The following is a 23,435-nucleotide window of genomic DNA, read 5'->3' on the forward strand; positions in this document are numbered from 1 at the left end:
GTTTATATTGTATTATATATATTTTCAAGAAATAAAGAGCACATAAATATTAGTAGCCTTGTTTTAAATTATTTATTTATATATTCCTATTTGAATGTATGTGTGTTTTTGTATGTACAGGTTGCCAAAGAGCCCCTACTGGGTGCCAAAGCCCCTGGAGTTATAGGTAGTTGTGAGCCACCTGATGTGGGTACTGAGAAATGAATTCTGGACTACTGCAAGAGCAGTATGTTCTGTTAACTGCTGAAAGGTCTCTCCACTCACAAGCTCCATATTTATTATGACCAGTCTCATCTGGTACCTAGTAATGTTTCTAAAATGAAAGTGATTGCCACTTGAGGACAGTTTACTCCTTCAAGAATTCTGTCACTATTTCTGGAGTTATTTTTATTTCCACAGTCGAGGAGGAAGGACTTGGGACTTGTGGGCATTTTGACATAGAGGTCAAAGTTATTGCTTATTATGTAGAAATAGCCTGTAAGATGAACACTATTTTTAAATAAGTATTTGAAAAAAATGCCATAAGTGTGATACTCAGGACCTCTTGCTGCACATCAGCAGATATCAAGCTTTTTTAGCTATGAAAACAGAGTGACACTCTGAAAACTTACACTGAAATTTTAATGAATCTAAGGCCATTGTATAAATTGCGAATCACCTGGTAATGTTTAATTTCATGACACTTGAATTTGTACTTATAAGTCTTTCAACAATAATTCAGGTGACAGGTATTTTTACTTAATCTTTAACCTTCATCTTGTATCTCGTCCCTCCCACAGATCTTCCTTTTCATTAGCTATGAGGACAATCTTATATTTCTAGGTGTAAATTCATTATGATTACCACACCACTCCTTTTCATTCATCAACTTCTCACATTGTCTTTTCCCCAAATCTTCTTCTCACACCCATGTGTTTGTGTGTGAGAGTGTGTGTACGTGTGACCCACTTTGTTAAGCACAGCCATCTCTTAGACTTTGGGATTGAAATTCACTATTAAAGTCTTATGAAATCACAAGTATGTACACAACTGAAAACAACAGCCGCTTATTATCCCAGACCATTTCTGTTGCCAATAATTCAGCATGGAGGAGAATTCTCTTATGTTCCTCTTCCCTGTATATTACTAAGTGCCCACGTGCTAATACTTTCATACACAAACACAATTCAAGTAACATCAGCAGCTCTGGGTTTATGAATAAAATTGCTATTTCATGTCTAGGTGCCCTTTTGTAACCTTTTCTCGTATTTTTTTAGCTTGTGATTCTTTCTGTCCCTCCTTTTTCAGTGTTCCCTGAGCCTTCAAGAGGGTGTATGAATAACTTCTTTAGGAATGTGCCCTTAGCCATCACTTATTCTCAATTTCTTGTGCAGGCATAGATCTTTAGACTGGCTTACTAGGAACAGAAGCTTTTCTGATTGAGAGGGTCAACTTGCCTATTGGCATAAATGCTAGTATCACAAGCAGTTTGACTCCTAGCCAGTTCGTCCTAGGGACTATGACCTACCAAGGCTTAGGATTGTGGAGTTTGCCTTTTATTCAGAAACACTTGATAACATTGTTTCTCTAGTAGGCCATTGTTGCTCTAGTAGACACAGCTGTATCTTACCTGGCAGGTTGGTTTCATAGAACTCAGAGTTGTGTAAGGCTATTGATGCATTGTCTTCCCCTAAAGCCTATCACCTCATGGAAAAGTGAAAGAAATCCATCAAAAGAGAAGTTTCTAGAATATATACATATATACATGTATGTATGTATGTATGTATGTATGTATGTATATGTATGTATCAAGGTGGGTGAGTGGTGTCTTAAGTACTAATATTTTATTAATTATCTGTGGGGTACACAAAGATGAATAGTAAATTTCATAAGATTTAAGGAGCCAGTTAGGACTCTCTAATGAATAGCACCTATGAAGGCTTTTTAATTTAGTGGCGACTATATCTAGCCATAAAGCTCTTTTTTAAAATAAATTTCTTGAAATTATTTTATTTAAATTTGAAACAAGCTAGTTTTACATGTCAATCCCAGTTCCATTTTTGCAGTTCTTACTCATTTAAGGGACATTTAACATCCAACTACAATATGTCTTTATGTCTTCTCTATTCATTTTATAATTTTAAACAAACTTAGTACTTTTACAGTTCTCCTGTCTCAAATGGTCAATGAAATTGGAAAAAAAGGAACACTCCCAATTCCCACCGATGATAATCCTTACAGATTTCTTTTGCCCTTGCTTCTGTCATATTTCTTCCTGAGGAGGAATTATGTATAGAGGGGTCAATTACAGAGAAAAAAGCTTGTATGACTCATTAAGTCTTCTGTGAGTTGATTATAGCTAAAGTTTCTTAGTTAAGCCAGCAAGACACTCTCTATAGACATGACTCTTTGTGTCATGAGCATCACTGAGAGAAAGAGGGAAGTTAAGGGAAAATGAAGGAGTTCTGTTCATTGTGTTTAATGCAAGACTCTGTAGCTCCACAAATAGTAGACATGGGATCATGTTTGAATTATTTATATTGCTCCTTTTCTCCTGAAAGAATTTGATTAAAATAAACCACTTATTAAGAAATCCTTAATTCATTGCAGCATTGATATAATTCCTAATGCTAAAGGATGACAGGCATTGTGATAGGACAATTTTATTCACTGGAAACTTTGTATATCTTTTTTTTATAATTCTAGTTCATTTTAAAAGTAAAATTTGAAATATAATAAATCTTATATTTCCCTAGTAAATTCTGTTATTCAAATCTTGCTCAATTTAGATTTACTCTGGTTTAAAATATTTCAATAATTTTAAGAAAACGTTTAGTAAGGAACAAAAAAGAAGTCATCAGTTAACAGCACCTTCTACCTTTGCAGAGAATCCAGGTTTGCTTCCTACCATGGATGCCAAGTGTCTAGAAACCATCAGTAATTGAAACTCCAGGGTATTAGACACACTCTTTTAGCCTCCTTAAGCAAAATGCATTAACATAGAATAAACATATGCATGTCAATGAATACATCATAAAAATTTAAATAAGTCTTTGGAACTATTGCATTATGATATATAAATGAGGTTTAATAAAAGTTTTTCATTAGGACTGGAAGGATGGCTCAGAAGTTAAGAGAACTGGATGAATACCCTTCTAGGGGGTTGGGTTTTGATACCCAGCACCCATATGGTAGCTTACAGTTACCCAACCTTCAACTTTCTAACCCTTTGAACTCAGTTTGAGGGGATCTTATACTTTCTTCTGGCCTCAAGGTGCATGGAATGCTTGTAGTCGGCTTATATATGTAAAACAACCATGTGTAACAATAATAAAATAGGAAAACCCTAAAAACTTCATGAAAACTTTATTTTTACTTTAAATATGGAAATACTTTAGTATTGATTTTTCAAAAGAAAAAGAAAATTAATTGTTACATAAGCAAATGTACATAAATATTAGATACAGGAAAACATAGTTAAATTATAATATAAATACAATAATGAGATGCAAATAATCTGAAGATCCTTTGTTCTTCACTCCCTAAAGATTTTAGTGAAGTGAACTGAATTTGCACTTACCAAAACCTTATTTACAAAATAAGAAATTATTATTACCAGGTTATTTCCACTAGAACAGGAATGAGAACCACAAAAACTCTGACTGTTAAATACTGTATTTGCTGGGAGATTATTTGTCATGGCTATTCTTTGCCACGGAAGTTACCCAAATCAGACATCTGCTAATGGGTTTTACAATTCTGGTAAGACACTCAAAGAATCAAGTAACAGGAAGATTGAATTCTGTTAATTTATTAGACATTGAAATGATAAAATGTATTTTGAGAGCTTATGGATGATTGAGGGTATTCAAACAGGGTCAGTATATTAATGCCATGAGTCTTCTATAACAAAAAGATTTGATCTATAATAATGCATTTGATGCCACCTGGGATATGAAATTTATCGAAAAAATTGCATCTGAAACTTCCAAATGCAATTGACTTCATTGACTGGTCCTCAAATGAACCTGGGATCTTTAGCTTGCTGGTTATTTTATTCTTATTTACTTTGATGCTCTAAAAATCAGTATTTTAAAATCTATTTAGACTGTCTTTAAGGCTCATTTAAAAATATGTTTTCTAACAACTGTGATGACATTCTGGAGATGTCACACGAGAAGTTTTGTCACACGAGAAGTTTTGCCACTTGTGTATAAAAAGTTACATAGTTTCTTCTCTTTTTGTCTTCCAAACTACTCAGGATTGAAACAAAATCATTGACCAGTAGAGATCAAGTCAACCCAACAAGATAAAAATAATTATAAAAACTTGATGTATAAAATTCATGTGTGCTACATATGAAACTACATAATAATATGAATCATGAATTAAATTGGCTAGTGTACACAAAGATATATAAAACTGCTTTCTACTGCACTTAGGATAATTTTGCTGCTAAAATCTACAGACTAATAAAAATAAATTCTTGAGTTTTTAATCATATTAAAATATTAGTTCTTGGCCTTCAATGCTAGAAACACAAAGAACTTGACAAAATTTTTGTCAAGTTGTTTCACTTTTCCTTATTTGACAATATTTGCCATTATTAATATAAATAGTGCTGTGTTTAGCACATTTACTTTAGTATTTACTTGCATATGCAGAGGTTGTATCCCTCTCAGGGATCTCAACTGAACATAAAATAAAAGGAAACAAAATGACTAAGCAAAAATGCTCATATCAAGGCTGGATTAGGTAGCATTGTAAGAGGAATAGGGTTCCAAAAGTAGGCAAATAAGTCAGAGAACCCTCTATGTCATCCCACATTAACACCAAAGTCATATATGCAGAGGACCTAGCAAGCAGCCAGACAGGCTCTTAGATTGTTGCTGCAGTCTCAGCGAGCAACGCTGAATCTTGTTTCATTTGGTTCTGTGTCCCTGTTCCCCTATCTCCTTGACCCCTCTAACTACTAAAATTGTTTTTCCCCTCTCGCAGGGTTTCCAGAGCTTTGCTTATTGTTTGCCTGCATATGCTCCCACCTGTTGCCAGATGAAGGCACCACAATATTTAAGTGTAGCAGAATATTGTTAGGGGATCATTTCATGTACTGTTTTTTTGCCAATAACTTTTGGTTCTATCCTAGGCTTCTGTGGTACACAGCCTCAGTTCCTGGCCAATATGGTTTGCTTCACATTGGTTCCTGATCATGATTTGGGCCTCTGTTAGAGCAGCCATTGGTTGGCCACTCAGGCTAGTTTGTGCCCCATCATGCTATAATCCACAAACCCAGAGAGAATAAGCGACAGGGAGAACTCTAGGGAAGTCGGAATAGAATAGATTTTTACAGGAGGACTGATGGCTGGTAGAAAAGGGAAAAACACGGATATGGTGTGTGTGTGTGGTGGTGGTGGTGGGGGGGGATGGAGGTAGAGACTATGAGGAGAGGTGATTGTAACTGGGGGACATTTGCGGGGTCATTTGGAGACCTAGTACAGTGGAAACTAACTAGAATTTTTGCGGGTGACCCTATTGAGGACTCCATGTAATGAGGGCACAGGGAACATGAGCCTTCTTTTTCTGTAACCCGGAAGGCTTCCTAGTGTTTGGCCTGGGACAACAATCCAGTCTGTGAACATTTAAACTACGATTGTTCTGATGAAATTTTGATTCAAGATTTTCAATTCCTTTGTTTATAATTGTAGGGTTTACCATGTAGTTAGGGGAATATTCAGGGAGCTGTCAGAATGGAACATACTGCACAACACTGATGTGTTATTTTGGAAGGTTAATTTGTTTTTGTTCATTGCTCACTGTATTTGCCTGTGTCTGTCATCTTTGTAACTATATTTGAAAGTCTTATAATACTTTACTGATTAGTAAAGTTGGAGACCTGCCCTAATCTTTACTTTCATAATTTAACAGTTCTTATAAAATATTTTGTCACCTATAAAATTAGTCACTGAGATTTAATTAAATTATTGACCTTATGCACCCAATTAAACTGTAAATAAAGTTGAGAGACATCACCTGGCTTCTGACAACATTCTGGAGGCATTGGTCAGTTACTCAAAAGTTAGCAAAGGCAAAGCAGGTTCTTTTATGAATATAATTACTTAGGCAGTCAGCTTGCCTAACATTTTTTTTTTACTTTATATGAAAGGAATAAATTGTATTATAAATTAAAAATATATTGCTTTCATATTATTTGTGCTTTCAGAGTTGAAATAAATTTCTAAGTACAAAAATGTGTGGGTTCACAACTTAAAAATAGCCTAGGACAAGAAACTGAAGCATTCGTTACCATGAATAGCACCACTTCTATGGCATTTTAGGACAGCTGTCATTAAAATTGCATATGCAATATTGCCTTCTTATCTGTGTATTAAAGGGGTCCTGTGTCTAATCTGAGGTAACATAGTAAAAATATTCATATAAACTTAACATGAAAGGAAATGATATTAGTTATATTTTTTTGTAGCTGAAACATCCTAATATTTCTTAAAGTGTGATATAGAACTTACCTAATTGTTGTAGGCAACCTAGAAGTAGTTCTGCTTGACAAACTTCCAAGTTCCTAAGAAGACTCAACATTTTCAAGGCTGACAGATAAGGGAGGTGGAAGTACCAACAAGTCTCCAGGGTATTAGAGGTGACCTACCATGTGAAAGGGAAGGGAGTGTGACTTCAAGGACAATTATCAAGGTGAGTTTTTGACTCATTTGGCATTTTCCCATGTCATCAACCTGTCTAATGATAAAATCTGAAAACTAAAGACAAAAGAATCTTGTTGAAGATTGTAGAATTCGGGAGAAAATATACCGCACAAGGATGAAGACACTGTCATCTTTCACTCAGAAATACTGAAGCAGCCTCCTGATACAAAGGCATAAAATGTCTAAGTAAATAATTAAGGATTTATAAAAGGCATTGTCTGTGGAATAATCAGGTTATCACAAAATTATTTTACTAATGAAAGTAGTGAATATTTAAAATTATGATCTTGTTCAAAAATATCCCTTCCAAAAACTATTCCTAAATTTTACTCTATACTGATTGAGTTAGAAAGATAAAATATTATGTGAACTGAAGAGAAACTAGATTATATGTTACTAGCTTAATGAAATAGAATGATACATTGCATCATTTCAAACATTTGTAAAATGCCTTCTTATATATTTTATTTAGGCTAAACTAATTGTATTTCAGAATTACAAAGAAGAATATATATATATATATATTATATATATATATATATATAATATATATATATATATGAAAGAAAATAAATGGATATATTTTACACCTCTGTAGTTTGTAGTTTTTCCACTCTTGGTCAATGTCAAGGTACATATCAAAATCAACTTGATTACTCTTTCTAATTCATATCTACTATACTCATTTTCACAACAACATTAAATATATTGTCTTATGTCTATAGGAGACAAATATATGTGTATGTATATATGTATATTAAACAATGTTAATAAGTTAAAACTCTAAGTTAGTGATAAGACACATCTTATTAACTATTACACAGAATTAAATTATCTAGTTTAATTTTGTTAAGTATCTCATTTTGTAAAAGCATTTCAAAAATAGCTGAAACAAAGACTAACTGAAATATGGAATGTTAGAATATTCCAGATGTTGTACATGGTCTTTCTTTTTTTTAACCTTGAGACTTGCTTCACTTTGCTAAGCTAAAAGAAGGAAAGAAGTAAAGCATGATGAGATGTCTTTGGTGATACTCTCTCAGAAAAGATGCTGACCTAATCATTTAATAAACTGCACATTGGAGATTCCATTGGTAATTTTAAAAATGGTTTTGACTAAGTTTTCCATGCCATTGCTTCCATTTTTACTTGATAAATCTTTTAGTTTCTTCATTAATTACAATAAAAACCAGGAGCATATGAATAACAACACTGTGTAGTGGCACTTTTGCTAAGCATGTACAAAGCTCTTTACCCATCTTCTGTAGCAGAGATGGGAAAAGTGATGCTTTAAAACAATCAAGATCACTGTCTATTGGTTTACATAATGTTTATGGTTGCTTTTGCACTATAGAGACAGAAGTGAGTAATTGTGTCTGAAATCTTGTCAACTACAAAAGCTAATTCCTAAATAGTCACTTGCAGAGAATTGTTCCTGAGCCCTGTTCTAGACAGTTGGATTTGCAGATACAATTTAAAACACTATGCTCTGCAAGCATCCACAGAAACACTGAGACACCCTTTAGAGGATACTGTATGCTCCACTTCACAGGTATGGCACATTCAGTCCTCTGTTTATTGCTGGTGTATGCACACTTACACCAGGATATCAGATATTTTTTTGACCTAGGCAGAGGATTCTGAGATCCTACATTCAGTCAATTTTAAGCTCAATTAAAATATCAAGATCAATGCCATGCCATAAATTAAAAATGTATTTATAACATTGAAATTCTTGTCTCTCATTTTGGTCCTGTAAAACAAATTCAATTAAACATTCAGTAGAATTACTTTTGTTCTGCTTTTTCAGAGATCTTTAAATGCAATTAAAATACTAAAGTGCTATGAATTCATATCACCTAAACCTGAGGAACGGCTTTCTTATTTAGTGAATTTACAAGATAAAAGGAGAGTGACAGAGAAACATGCCTCCATTTATATCTTTTAATCTATTGTGTGTCCCTGTTTCAGGAATAAACTGGTATTTCCAGGTTTTCCCAATTTTGAGAATGTGTCAAAGAACCCAGAAACACTGTATAAACTCTAAGCACACATTCTGTTCTCTGGATCCTATATCAATGCCATGTTCTACATCGGAAAGCAAACCCTGCAAGTCTGTCTATGTGAGAAGTACAAGAAAAAGCACTTTGTACGCATTTCTATGTTGCTTCCCAAGCATTCTGTCATGCACATATTACAAGCATCAAACTTTGAGATAAATCTTAAATAACTTGATTATAGCATCATAGCAGGACTGGATAATCCAACTTGGTACAGGAAAATGGTTAAGTCAGATCATGGATTGTATATTTCATATCTTGAAACTTACACCTTCCAGTGACAGAACTGGGAGGTAAATCGTTTTTCACTAATTTGTCCATTAGCCTGAAGCCTTTGTAAATGAGATCAGGGCCCTCATATTCTATCCTAGTGACCTGAAGCTTGAAATTTTCCAATGGTTATAACAGTCAGACAGTACTCTACCCAGAATAGACACACCCACATCTAGAAATGAGAAGTTATTTAGTTTTGATATCAAATGTCTAACCTTTACCATTGTGAAAACACATGTTCCCACCCCATTTCTTTTCAAAAAATTCATACTATAGATCTTTTTAAGTACAACATAAACAAAGATATGCAACAAAATCACAACCAAAAACCATTTTACTGGAAGCAAACCCATTCAAATTCAAACCTCTGACTTAGATTGTTTGTGTTTTCAAACACGATTAGATAAATTTGCTTAAAATAATACCTTTCAGATTATTTATAATCCATTAAGATTAGTTTCTGAACATCTTAATTTCTATTTTCAAATCTATAATTGACTGTGGAATTATTATGAAGTGAAACATATATAATCTAGGTACAATTATGGGAATTGTGTTACATGTCACTAAATGGAAAATTGTTGATTTGATTTGCTAAGAAAGGAAAATAAATCACAAAAAATATTGCTAGATTTAGTTAGATGAAAATACCAGTTATATTTGTTTAATATTTTAAATTGTCAAGAATATGTGAAATTGATATATCTCACAAATTCTGTACAGGAAACTTTGAAATTTTGAAAGGCATACATAGATTATATTTCAAATCATTTAAATAATTTGAAACTAATTTCTTTTTTGGAAAATACTCTCTGAGATTGATTTCATGTTCCCAGAACCGTCTTAAAATACTTTCATTTCTTTATTGCTTATAATATGTAAGATAGAATTATTTTTTTTATTTGATTTCTTTTGAGTTTATATATTATAGGAAAAAATAATCAGATCCAGGTTAGCACTCAATTATTTTAGTTTCAAGAAAAAAAAACTTGACATAGTTAAAAAAAATTGAAATATATGGAATCATATGAAAATTGATAGAAAGAATAGGTTTACTGATATGAAGGAACCAAGTTTAAAAATTTAGTTCTGGCTCTAGACCATACAACCTGTTACATGAGCTAGCTTGTTGGAGACCACAAAAGGGGCCTAGCCCTGCCCCAACCTATTGTGCCAGACTATATTTATTCCTCATGGGAGCCATTACCTGGAAGAAAGTGTAGACTGGGGGTTGGCTGGCAGGAGACAAGGAAGGAAGGGAAGAGTTGTGGGAGGGAGATCTGTGGTCGTAACGTAAATTGAAATTAAAAAAAAAATAAAACATGATGGCAAATATTAGTTCTGTTGGTTTTTCTCCTGCACATGTGGCAACCATTCGTAGATGAGTAGCTCTTGGGGTGAAATAACTCATAGCCCTGATTTGAGGTCTAGGGTGGTAGCTGGGTTCTTAAGCCAACCAGTTTTACCTATCATGTCTCCCTGGGTGGCTCTCTTGCCCTGTTCACTTAGCTCAACCTTTGTAGTCTGCAGCAAGGAGCAGGGACAGTTATCTGAGCTCCTCAGATCCTGGTCACCCACATTCACACCACCAGTGCCATCTCTACTGTGTTGCCCAGGCAAGGTGAAGGGCCCTTTCTCCTGATTGCTGTCTGGAGCACAGGGTATTGGTGGAGGAGGTATCAGTTCACCCGCTATCAAGACCTCACACATGTGTTTACCACAGACAACACCGTCAGCTCTAACTGAGTTGCACGGCCTGCTTTCTTGTGTACTACAGAGGGTGAAGGGCAGGGCTAGTTCTCTCACTCTTGTGATTCCCTATGGGCAGCTCTGTAGACTGCTGCAGGTAGCAAGGTGTGAGGGCATCTTTCCATCGCTCATGGGATTTCATATCATACACTCCCATCCTACTTATCTCCCAGTTCCCTGGCATTTCCCCTCTGCCCTTGCAACTTCCCCTCCCTGAAAGGAAACCAGATTTAATAGAAAGGTAAACATAATAAGAGAAAACAGAAAGAAAAACAAATAAAATAACCCAAAGAAAGACACACACACACACACACACTGAGAGAGACGGGGGTGAGGGTGGGGTTCATTTTTTTGAGACATAGTGAGATGAATTTTATGGGAAATTTCTAAAATTATAAAAGAAACAGATCATTGAAATACGTTCTTTTTCTCCTGGCTAATAGTATTTTAAACTCTCAGTGAAAACATTGATAATATCACTTTTTAGGAAAATTATGTTAATTTTTCATTTACTTAATCAGTCATGAGGTTAATTGTTTAATTCCTAGTATTTACTAAAAGTATGACTATTATGATAAACACTGGAAACAAATTGGCAAAAGAGAACAATGAATTCCTTCCTGAATATTTAGTACAGGAAAAGAAGCAGCTCCTCAAACTACTCAAAGCTTCTTTCATAGAACTTTGCAAAAATGATGATGTTATAATCAATATGACTTAAGCAACCATACTTTCAAATGACTAATGGCTGTAGCATCAAAAGCAGGTGACATACAAGTATATCAGTGTAAAGGAAAAAGTCAAGTCATTGAAGACACTGGGGAAACATGGCTATAATGAGTGGACAAATTGAAGGTAACATATAGGGAACTGAAGTTTATTTAGAAAGAATTGGTGACTGCAAAAGTGCTTGGTTTACTATAAATGACTAAACCAAAGAAAATTAAGAGAAAGAATTATGAAAATGACTTCAATGTATGGTTGAAGCTATTCTGAAAACTGAGCCTCTATTGAAGGATTTTGTTTGTATTTGCATATAATACATGCAGAATACTTAATTTGTAATATTTACATATAATGAAACCACTTTCCCTTCTAAATTCTAGGCAATATTATTTTGAAAGGAAGACTACAAGCTGCCTAGATAAGGGAAAATAATTAAAAAGAAAATAAACTTGTGGAGAAAAATAGAAAAAATACATTAACAATTTTTAGATTTTTTTTTATATATTTTACATTGATGAATGACTAGGACATAGCAAAGGAAGAATAATAGATTAGAGAGTTCGCAAAACTTTTGAAACGCTAGTCTAGTAATCCAGGCAACTGAGGGAGCTTGTCATCCTACAAAAGATGAAGGATGCCAAGGAATGACACCATTTCTACACAAATGAACAAGTACTTGCTCAAGCATTTGAAAATACACCCACACACACAAACACACACACACCCCATACAATGAAATCAAATAATTTTTTGTTTGTTTTCATAAACTTAAACAAGATGGATTTGAGGCCTTTGAAAAGTTAATTTTGTATTCTTACATGAGAATGACCTTTTTCATGCTTATCAGCAATAAATCGGTTTCAGAAATCTCTTATTTCCAAATCTCTCTATCTAGTTACTAAAACAGAGTGAGCAATCAATATCTTATCCCAATATAGTAGCCAATAACATTAAATTTTATCTAGTATAAAATGTGAAGCAGTAAATATATTTGAGTGGAGGTAAAATGTGAGCGATTTTATTTTATTCTCAGCTTTTCTCCTTTCAGGTGATTTCTATTTTGCTAAATTGCCTTGAACAGTTTATAGAACAAGTGAGGCACAATATATACCTATACTCAAAATCATACTTATGTCCACAAAAATACATACAGTCAGCAATAACTCAATGCTTTCAATATCAACTTTATTCTGTACAAAGAAGATCCTTCAAAGAGAAATATGATAAAAAAGCATCCAAATCCTGTGTCAGTTTTGATATCTTAAGGTTTATTTGAAAGACTATTTCACTACCACTTGAACATTCTTCTGAAAGTGGGGCATGAATTGCGTAATTAAATTACAAAACCAAAATACTTAGAAGCATTATTTTCTAGCAAAGTTTGCAAGTTACTTTAATTTCTTATTTAACATTTTAAAATTTGAGTGTTGTGATTTGACCAAAGTCAGAAACTCTTCATAACTGAGGAGACTGAATTGCATATGCCCTTGTTCCCGTTAAAAAATAATAAGAGACAGCAAAATCCAAAGTAGAACTGATGAGATTTATGTCAGTCATATCACCATTTTCAGATTCCCTTTATTAGCATTTCTTTTCTATATTTCCTTTAAATACAATTGCTTACTTTGCCAAAAATATCCAGTAGATGCAGTGGAGTCTATCTATGGGATTTCTGGCAATTGGCATTTTATGATAAACATGCAAATATAGAGTGATAATTTTAGTAGGTTGCCAACATTCAGTGTTTGTCACAATCAAGGGAACATTGCTTTTGCTCCAGAAATATTGAAAAAAAATTCATGCAAATATGAATATTTTAGTTACCAATAGTGACACTTCAAACATATGCACCATATAGATTGTTTACCCTATCGTTGTGCAAAAAAGAAATCTGTATCATAAATAAATTGTTTGACTGAAGATCAGAAAATGGCTTCACATACCTAGAAATAATTTATAAGTATTTCCTTGTATGCAAGACTTTAAAAAGTATATATGTAAAATTTCAAAATTCAAGACAAAATAAACAAGAATCTGTTTGTGCTTTTTTTATAATGGTGTTTGTACAAATAAGTGCTACTGATACACTTAGCAAGGTACATTCTTCCCTCCCTTTTTCCTTCCCTCTTATTCCTTTTCATCATCCCTCCCTCATTCACTCCTCCATTCTTGCTCTCCCCTTTCTCTTTTAGCTTCCTTTTTGAAAAAAACAAACAAACAAAAAAAAAAGTTTCTGGTTTTCAAAAATAACTTTTCATCATTTCTTTCTCTCAGATACTACACAACTGACAACACTGAAATTTAATAAAATTAAAATAAATTAGAAATGTGGAATATTTTTTAATGCTTCTCAGGTAGTATTCAGAAAATTTAAGAGCTTTTAAGGAAATTATAAAGAATTAATTTTGGATCAGTAATGGACACTGGGAATAGTCTTGCTGAGAGAAAACCACTTTGGCTACATTACTATCTTCAACTAGATTAAAAACGGAATTTTCATGCAGTTCATGCCTTTATTCTGTATCCTCTTCCCTTCGTTAGCCCAGTCTAAGTCTGACATTTAAGGGACAGGTTTCTGAATTAGGGCATAGTAGGAGACAATATCATTATGATGTCTGAAATAGAGAATAGAAGGAGACAATATCATTATTGCATCTACTATCCAGGAAAGTGATACTATACCAGAAATGTGGAGCTTAATCTCAAGATTGCGCTGCACTTCAACTTTGTTAAGAAGAGATTTTTTTCATTTAAGTCATTGCTTCCACCTTAAAACTACATTTGATATTTTGTATTAATAGTGAAAATCTCTGTTACCACCAAACCTAGTGCATATATTATCTGAGAGGAACTGAAGCTAAATATACAGTTGAACTCAGAATATGCTAAAATTATAAATAATTCCCCTTTGTGAGTCTGTGCTTTCTTAATAGAAAAACTGATGTTCTCATGAGAGTTAAATGGTCAGTTTCCTCAAAACTTCAAATTACAATTTGATAAGACACTTAGTGCACTTGAACAAACTCTGAGAAAAAATAACAAGATGTAATCTAACAATATCCAAAAACACAAGAGTTATTGATGCTGCACCTCTATAGCAAGAAGTTCCTGGAGCAACTAACCCCAACACAAACATTCTCAGATTGTATTTTTGAGACATATTGATGCTGAATATTCCTATTTTCATCCTTATCTTACTGGTGTATAGTATGAGTTGAATTAAAACATAGTTTTCTTTCTTTTCAATTAAAAGAAAACAAATGATGTATAAAAAGAAAATAATTGTCATAATAATGTGAAGAAACTAATATTATAGACATGTTTCAAAATCCCCTAATTTAGTTATCTATGGGTTTGTTTCCCTGGATATATTTCAAGGCACCAAAATCAGAGAGAGTTCTAGGAGTAGAGGTACTCTGTTCTTCCCCCAAACTAGCTGAACCTGCTTTACAACATCACTTTAGGTAGTATCCAGATTTATTTTAAGGCTATGTGCTCCACATTATAAACTACAAGATAAAGTCTTTCTCTGAACCTTGTGATCTTGCCTGTCATATTTTCCTTTGCATAGCCACATAAAATAGAGTTCTGTCCTTTTTCTGAGAATCTTGTAACGTGAGACTTCAATAGAGCTGTGAAATTCCATATTATTGACTGAATTCACTGAGTGCAAAGAAAGACTAGATTTTCACCATCTTGGATTGTGTTAACCAGAGAATAATGTGACTATGTTAGCTTCATGTTCCTTTGTTTTTATAATATGGTTACCTTATAACATAGGCTAATGTCAACAGTGGACAGACGCTATCTCTTACAGAGTTCCTTTAAATGTCTGTTTTTTGTTTGTTTTTCTTTCTTTTTTTTTTTGGTCCCTATTTATGTTGAATATTTTTTAAATTTTCAAGACTAGAGTCAAATTTATATTTATTGAATTTTAATGAAGCATTTCTAATCTAGATAGCTTTCTGTAAATGAAAAGAAAGTCAATGTAAGTTGTTATGTGATTACTTCTTACATAGTATTTTCAAGCACAATATGGACTAACAAAGGAAGAGAATGCACACATCCTAAAGCAAAATAATGCTCCCCTTTTATATCACCTGTAATGGTATTTGCCTCCCTATCACCATTGGCCAGCCAGGAACCTTATATACGCCACTGGTCACTATCACTCATTTCAACTAATTATTTAAGACATGCTGGTATCTCATTCACACTACACATTGCATAAGAAAACAGGTTACTTCATATAACCTCAAAGAATAGTATTTTAAGCCACTAGGATGCATTTGGGGAAAAGAGAAAAGAAATAAGTCCTTTTAGATTGTGTACACTTCTTACCTGTTTTACAATAGGAAAGCCACCATCCATGCTCAGTGAATACTCTGATGCAAATGTTTTGAGGCCACCCATATTTCTGTCATCATCCCCTCACTCTTACAAGGTAAGTGAGCCTAATATACTCACTTATTTCCTGGGTGAACTTTAAAAACTAAACGAAGCTTCCTTTGACAATTTGGGTATAAGAAACGTGTGGATATTGCTTATTTCTACTAGGTAGAAAATTCTAAACACAGATGATCAATTGGTAAGTCAGTGTTTCATTCCTCCTGGTGTAAAGAGAAAATAAAAATAGAAGAATAAAATTTTAAAATAATACCATAGTGACAATGTTTTTTGTAAGGAAGGATTGTTGTGTCTGTGTGAAGATGGTTGGATATTCCAGAATTAGAAAGAAAAATGAAAAAAATAATGAGCAAGCTATAAAGGTCTGAGTAAGATTTCTTTTTCTTTTTTTTTTATATATAACAAAGTCCAATTAAATGAAAACAAACATTTATACACAATATTTGGGAATTTGGGCGTCGTTCTTTCCAAGCTACTTCCTGCTGGTAAGGGGCACTGTCTTGGAGGGATTCGAAGAAGATTCAGATATCCTGGCTGTAGTCTGTAGGGCTGTTTTGTCCAGCTGTTTTGAATGTAGAATTAGCTTGTACTCTGTTTCAGGCGGTCTGGCGTGATCAAACCTCATTAGTCTGGAAGGAATCCACAGCTTTTCATTTTCTGTGGAAACAAAAGTAGAAATCCTTTTCCCCAGTAACTTGTCCTTGAACATAAATTTTGGAGTCAAAGCATTTTTTTAATTTAATTTATTGTTTTACATGTCAATCCCAGTTCCCTCTCCCTCCCTCCCTCCCTCCCTCCCCCCAAACCTCCCTCCCTCCTTCCCTCCCTTTTACCCTCTCTGCCCTCTCACATGCACTCTAAACACCCCCCTCCCATCCCCCCACCCCCATTCCATGTGTAGGGGAATGCCATCCACTTGGGGTCATGTAGATCTGACAGGTCCTGTGAAGTAGGGACTAGGGCTTCTCTCCTGTCTCTAGATTAAGGCAGTTATCCCTTCATGGGGGATATGTTCGCAAAGTCTTTTTGTGCACCAGGGATACATCCTGGCTCCACTGTCTGAGGTCCCTTAGACTGCTCAGTCTTTCTGGCTGAGACCCATATTCAGGGGGGCCTGAGTCCATCCCATGCTGGCTTCCGAGCTATCTGCCTGGGGGCCCATTAGCTGCTCCTTGTTCAGGTAAGCTGTCTCTATGTGCTTCTGCCGCTTGGTCTTGTCCTCTCCATCTGCTTCTGGGTTCTAGTTCGACTCAGTGTTTATGTATGGGTGTTTGATCCTGTTTTCAACAGGCATTAGTTGAGGGCTCCATGGAGAAGTTAGTTGTTGATCTCACTCTACGGGAAGGGCATTTATGATAGCCTTTCCATGGGAGCTGAGATTGTTAGTGGGGAGCAGTCTTGTAGTTCTCTCCATCTTTCTTTGTGTTCAATTTTATCTTCAAACCAATATTGGCTCCCTCTTTTATATTCTCTCTCTCTGTCTCTGTCTCTCTCTCTCTCTTTCCTATCTTCTATTCCTAACCAGGCTCAATCTTCCTGGTCGCACAGGTTTTCCTTTCCTCCCCCTCATTTTCTCCTACTTCTCTCTCCATTAGCTGTCTTCCCCCACTTCACCTGGGGTCTGGGGGACTTGTCCCTTCCCAGTTCTGTGAGGGACTTTATATGAATCTCTTAGAATACACCTTGTATCCTAGTTTGTCTGGTGATGTGAATTATAGGCTGGTGATCATTTGATCTAGGTCTAAAATCCATATATGAGTGAGTACATACTCAATCCTCTTTTTGTGACTGGGTTACATCATTCAGGATGGTTTCTTCAAGTGCCATCCACTTGCCTGAGAATTTCAAGATACCATTATTTTTTTCTGCAGAGTAATATTCCATTGTGTACATGTGCCACATCTTCATTAACCATTCTTCAATTGAGGGGCATCTAGGTTGCTTCCAGGTTCTTGCTATTACAAATAATGCTGCTATGAACATAGTTGAACAGATGTCTTTGTTGCATGGATGTGAATCCTTTGGGTATATGTCTAAGAGGGGGATTGTCGGGTCCTGTGGTTAAGTAATTCCCATTTTCCTGAGGAACTGCCATACTCATCTCCAAAATGGCTGTATGAGTTTGCACTCCCACCAACAGTGGAGGAGTGTTCCACTTTCTCCACATCCTCTCCAACATAAGTCATCACTGGTGTTTCTAATTTTAGCCATTCTGACAGAGGTAAGATGGTATCTCAAAGTTGTTTTGATTTGCATTTCCCTGATAGCTAAGGATGTGGAGCATTTTCTTAAGTGTCTTTCAGCCTTTTTGATTTCCTCCATTGAGAATTCTTTCTTCAGTTTTGTACCCCATTTTTTAATAGGGTTATTTGGTGTTTTGTTGACTAGTTTCTTGAGTTCTTTGTGTATTTTGGAGATCAGCCCTTTGTCGGATATAGGATTAGTGAAAATCTTTTCCCAGTCTGTGGGCTGCTGTTTGGTCTTGTCGACTGTGTCCTTTGCCTTACAGAAGCTTCTAAGTTTGAAAAGGTCCCATTTATTAATTGTTTCTTTCAGTGTCTGTGCCCCTGGAGTTATGTTCAAGAAGCAGTCTCCTATACCAATTTGTTCAAGGGTACCTCCTACTTTCTCTTCTAAGAGGTTCAATGTGGCTGGATTGATGTTAAGGTCTTTGATCCATTTGGACTTCAGTTTTGTGCATGGCGACAGACATGGGTCTATCTGCAGTCTTCTACACATCCTCATCCAATTGTGCCAGCACCATTTGTTGAAGATGCTGTCCTTGCCACATTGTATAATTTTAGCTGTTTTGTCGAAAATCAGGTGTTCATAGGTGCATGGATTAATATCAGGATTTTCAATTCGATTCCATTGGTCTACCTGTCTATTTTTATGCCAATACCAGGCTGTTTTCAGAACTATAGCTCTGTAGTAGAGCTTAAAGTCAGGAATGGTGATGCCTCCTTTAACCCAATCATCTTATTTATTTTTTTCCTTTTCTCAATTTTTAATTTTTTTTTTTTAAATTTCATTTGAGGTAACACATGACCAAGGCAGGTCATGATCATGATGGAGACATCTGTAGACACAGGTGACCAAGCTTGTGGAAACTTATGACTCTAGACCTACAACTGTGGAGATATTTGTGAAGCTTGGACTATCAGAGGGGACCCTGGCAGTAGGACCATGATACAAACCTGGTACGTAACCTAGCTTGTTGTATAAAATGTAAAAATTTGATAATGTGCTTATATTAAAATTTGTGAGGTCAAAGCTTTAAAGACTGATGTGCTAGTGAGGGAATAAGGAAAGGAAATGATCACAGAGACACAAAAGATGGGGATGAGCTTGGTTGCTACCTGAGATGAAATGAGTACAAATGTTTAGCACATATATTTGAGCAAGAAGACAGGGCTTGTGGTATATAGTTGAATAAAGGATCCAGGATTTATGTTATACTGCTAAATCAAGGAGGCAGGCCCAATTAATCTCAGTAGAAAGAGATTTTGTAGGGGGTGCGAAGTTTTATGCTATAAATATCCTGGGAGAAAACCATTATAGATAGGTTCTGCACACACTATGAGAATTTATTTACACAGAACGAAGGAAGGATTTGCATCTCTCTGAACCTCACCCACCACCTGGAATGCTTTGCCAATATACTATAGGTCTGAGATTTTAGCCTTGTTATAATGAGCTCATATCATCAACAAACACCCAATAAGAATCTCACACATGCAAGGCTTCCTTTGATCCCAACCCAGACAGTAATCTCTACTTAAGTCAATGGGATTATGCTTAGTTTTAATCTTTTTTCTACATATGTCAGCATTGACATAAGAATATATGCCTATGCCTAAACAAGGTTAATGTAAACAATTTTATTTCTTCTCAAAATTTATTTAAATATTACACAGTAATGACAAGTCCCAGACTGATGCATCTGACTTTCAGGTTGATTACATAAACACATGGGATTGTCTGTATTAACTTGAACAGAGGCATAACACTTTTAACGTATTTCTCCCTTTCACTAATTGTCAATTAAATATCGGGGGACTTAGAAGTACCTTGCAATTTGTCCTTTTTTTCCATTTAAACATCACTAGTCCTCTTATTTAAAGAGGACATGGAGACCTTACTGGACAGAAATTAAGAAATATCCAGTTTACATAGGAGAGATTAAAGCAGAAAAAAAAGCCCCATTCTTCTAATCAAACCCAAATGAAGCTGGATTATTGACTCATGATTGCATAGATTGATGATTTGGGGATTGGGTAATCAAATGATATAGTCTGAAAGAAAATGTCCTCCATATGATCATGTATTTATAAGTGTTACCAAAGTCCACTTGTATACTAGGCATAAATAGTGATTCACTACCAGAAGCCTCATTGACTGCCCAGTCCTCCTAACTAACACCTACTTTTGGGGGTCTGGGTCCTATGATGATTCCCCAGCTATCAGACTGGGGTTCATGAACTCCCTTTTGTTTAGGTCAGCTGACTCTGTGGGTTTCTCCAGTCTGGTCTTGACCCCTTTGCTCATCACTCTTCCCTCTCTGCAACTGTATTCCATGAGTTCAGTCCAGTCTGCTTCTGCTTCCAACAGCTACTGTATGAAGGCTCTAGGATGACATACAAGGTAGTCATCGATCTCATTGTCAGGGAATGACATTTAAGGTAGCCTTCCCACTACTGCTTAGATTGTTAGTGAGTGTCATTCTTTTAGATATCTGGACATTTACCTAGTGCTAGATTTCTCTTTAAACTTATAATGGTTCTCACTATTACGGTATCTTTTTTCTTGCTGTCCTCTCTTCTTTCCCTGACTCAATCTTCCAGCCCCCTCATGCCCTCCTCTCCACTCTTCCCCTTTTCTTTCTCCTAATTCCCTCTCCCCTCCTCTCATGCTCCCAATTAAATCAGGAAATCTTGTCCCTTTCCCCTTCTCAGGGGGACCATGTATGTCTCTCTTAGGGTCCTCCTTATCTCCTAGCTTTTCTGGTGGTGTGGATTGTAGGCTAGTAATCCTTTGCTCAATTTTTAAATTCCATATATGAGTGAGTACATACCATGTTTGTCTTTTTGTGACAGAATGGTTTTTTCTAGTTCTACCCATTTGCTTTCCAATTTCAATATTCTATTGTTTGTTTGTTTGTTTGTTTGTTTGTTTTCTGCTTGGTAGTACTCCATTGTGTAAATGTATCACATTTTCTCCATTCATTCTTCAGTTGAGGAACATTTAAAGAAAATGTTGCCCAGATATAAAACACAATGACTTTAATTCAACTAAAACAACAAGTGCCTAAATCTAATTGAGAAAAAGAGTTCCATCTTCTAAAATAGGCCAAATCTAAAATTATGCTTTTTTTTAGATTATGGTTCACACTTTCTCTCTGCACCATTACTTATTACAGCTGTAACCTTCCTGTATTGTAACCACTGTACTTCCCAGTTAAAGGAGGATTCTATTTACCCTGTTTTAAAACTCTTTGGTTTGGAGAAATTATTCAGGACATGAGTGTGGTTTTCATGAGGCACCACTGGGAAGACATATAAGACCTACTGGGTTCACATTTCTCTCTAAGATCCTCAATTTTGTGATATACCTGATTGTGCTCCTTCAGTAAACCTGGGAATCCAGTGTTAGCTCAGGTTTGACCCATATTGTTTATCCTAATCAGGATTTAAATCTTCACATTTTCAGGAACACCTATTTATATGAAGGCACTAACAGTAAAAGAACTACGTTAACTGATTTATGTCTCAAAGTTTCTAGTTATTCCTTCTTTACAATGAGTAGTTGATTGCATAGATGTACTTTGACCTATCAAAACAAAACAAAAACCCCAACTTTTGTCAACATAGAAGTATAGAAACCATTTCTAATGTTTTCCATATGGGTCTTGAAGCTCCCGATCCAATTAGCTGCATTATTTCATTTTATCTTATTAAAAAAGAAATATTATGCATGATGTCAAAATTCTGCCAACTAACCTTAAATGTACTTGTTCCATCTCTCTTCTGCAGAGAATTTTTCTCTCCATGCACCAGGCTACATGGTTAATGTTTCCTGTCTGCTATGTCTGAATGTTTTAATTTTTAATTTGCAGAGAAAATTAACATAAGCAAGACCTTTAGCAAATAACTATTTTCATAGTGTTATTTATATTTGAGAAATTTTGTTATAAACACATGAGTCTATAAAACATTTTGAGATTTTTCATCTGTGTTAATTTTGCATTTCACTCTGCTTTTTGTGATATTTGCTTTCTTAAATGATTCAGTTGCTAAGAAAAATTACCGTGAAAAAAATTTCTTAACAATAGGTCAAGGTGCTACTCAAAGAGGAGCTATTTTATCTAATCTTAGATTTTAACCAAATAACCAGTAAATAGTACCTAGCTACTGGTACTAACAAGGAGAAATGTATAACATACAAGTATTATTACATAAAAGACCTCGGCACCATCAGAGCTTAGAGGTGATTTGTGTCTATTTTATTTATTTTTTTTTCTGATTTTTTTATTTAAAATAGAAACAATCTTATTTTGTATATCAGTCCCTGTCACCTCTGGTCCCATTCGCCCATGCCCCTCACCAACCCCCATCCCATTCCTCTTCTGCTCACTCGAAAGAGTGAGTTGTCTAAAGCACAAACTTAGCCTGAAAAATATATAAGAATAAAGGCTACTTATATGTATTCCATATTATATTGTACATATTACCATGGATTAAACTTTGCAGCATAATGACATGTAGTTTTGCTATCTATGCATTGCTTTCTGATAGTGCTAGAGGAAGTGTGAAAGGTAGCATTGGGTTTTGAATGTGTAATGTCCTGCATAGGATTACATATTTAAACACTTGACCTGCAGCTAGTCATGTTGTTTTGGAATGCTGTGGAGACTTTAGGATGTGAGACTTTGCTGGAGGATGTAAGTCTCTAGGTTTTATGGCCTGGCCTTCTGCCTATTGACACTTCCTGGGTGGCCATGCCATTTGATCAGTTTTCTCCTTACTCCTCCAGCCATCCATTTACCACCATGACTTACAGTACACACAGAAACTGAAAGCTAAAATAAAATCTTTCTCCCTTAATTTTACCATGCCACATTATTTTTATCCCAACAATAGGGAAGAGGAAACTGGAATCTGAACCATCTACATGAGGCTGAAATTTACTCAGGACCCTAAGAATTTTCTATTGATGTTCTCCAGTTGGAATGTGAGCCTAGTGGTAATAATTTGACTCTGTTTCCTAAATTAACAATTGTAATTCTCCAGAATACCTGCAGAAATTTTGACAATGTACTGGCATAGCATTAAATAAGTGTCTTTATTATTTTTATGTTCATCTTCAATTTCAAGTATTCATGTCAAGGGCTGGAAAAATAACACGAGCTTTTCAGAACACTTTATATGTACTCCTCATAGTAATATGTATCGTGTACGGTTTTTCTACCGGCCGCCCGGTCTGGTCCCACTGCCGCGCCAGCCCCAAATAACACACAGAGACTCTG

This window comes from Phodopus roborovskii, unplaced genomic scaffold (assembly GCF_943737965.1).
Source record: "Phodopus roborovskii unplaced genomic scaffold, PHOROB, whole genome shotgun sequence".
NCBI classification, from domain to species: Eukaryota; Metazoa; Chordata; class Mammalia; order Rodentia; family Cricetidae; genus Phodopus; species Phodopus roborovskii.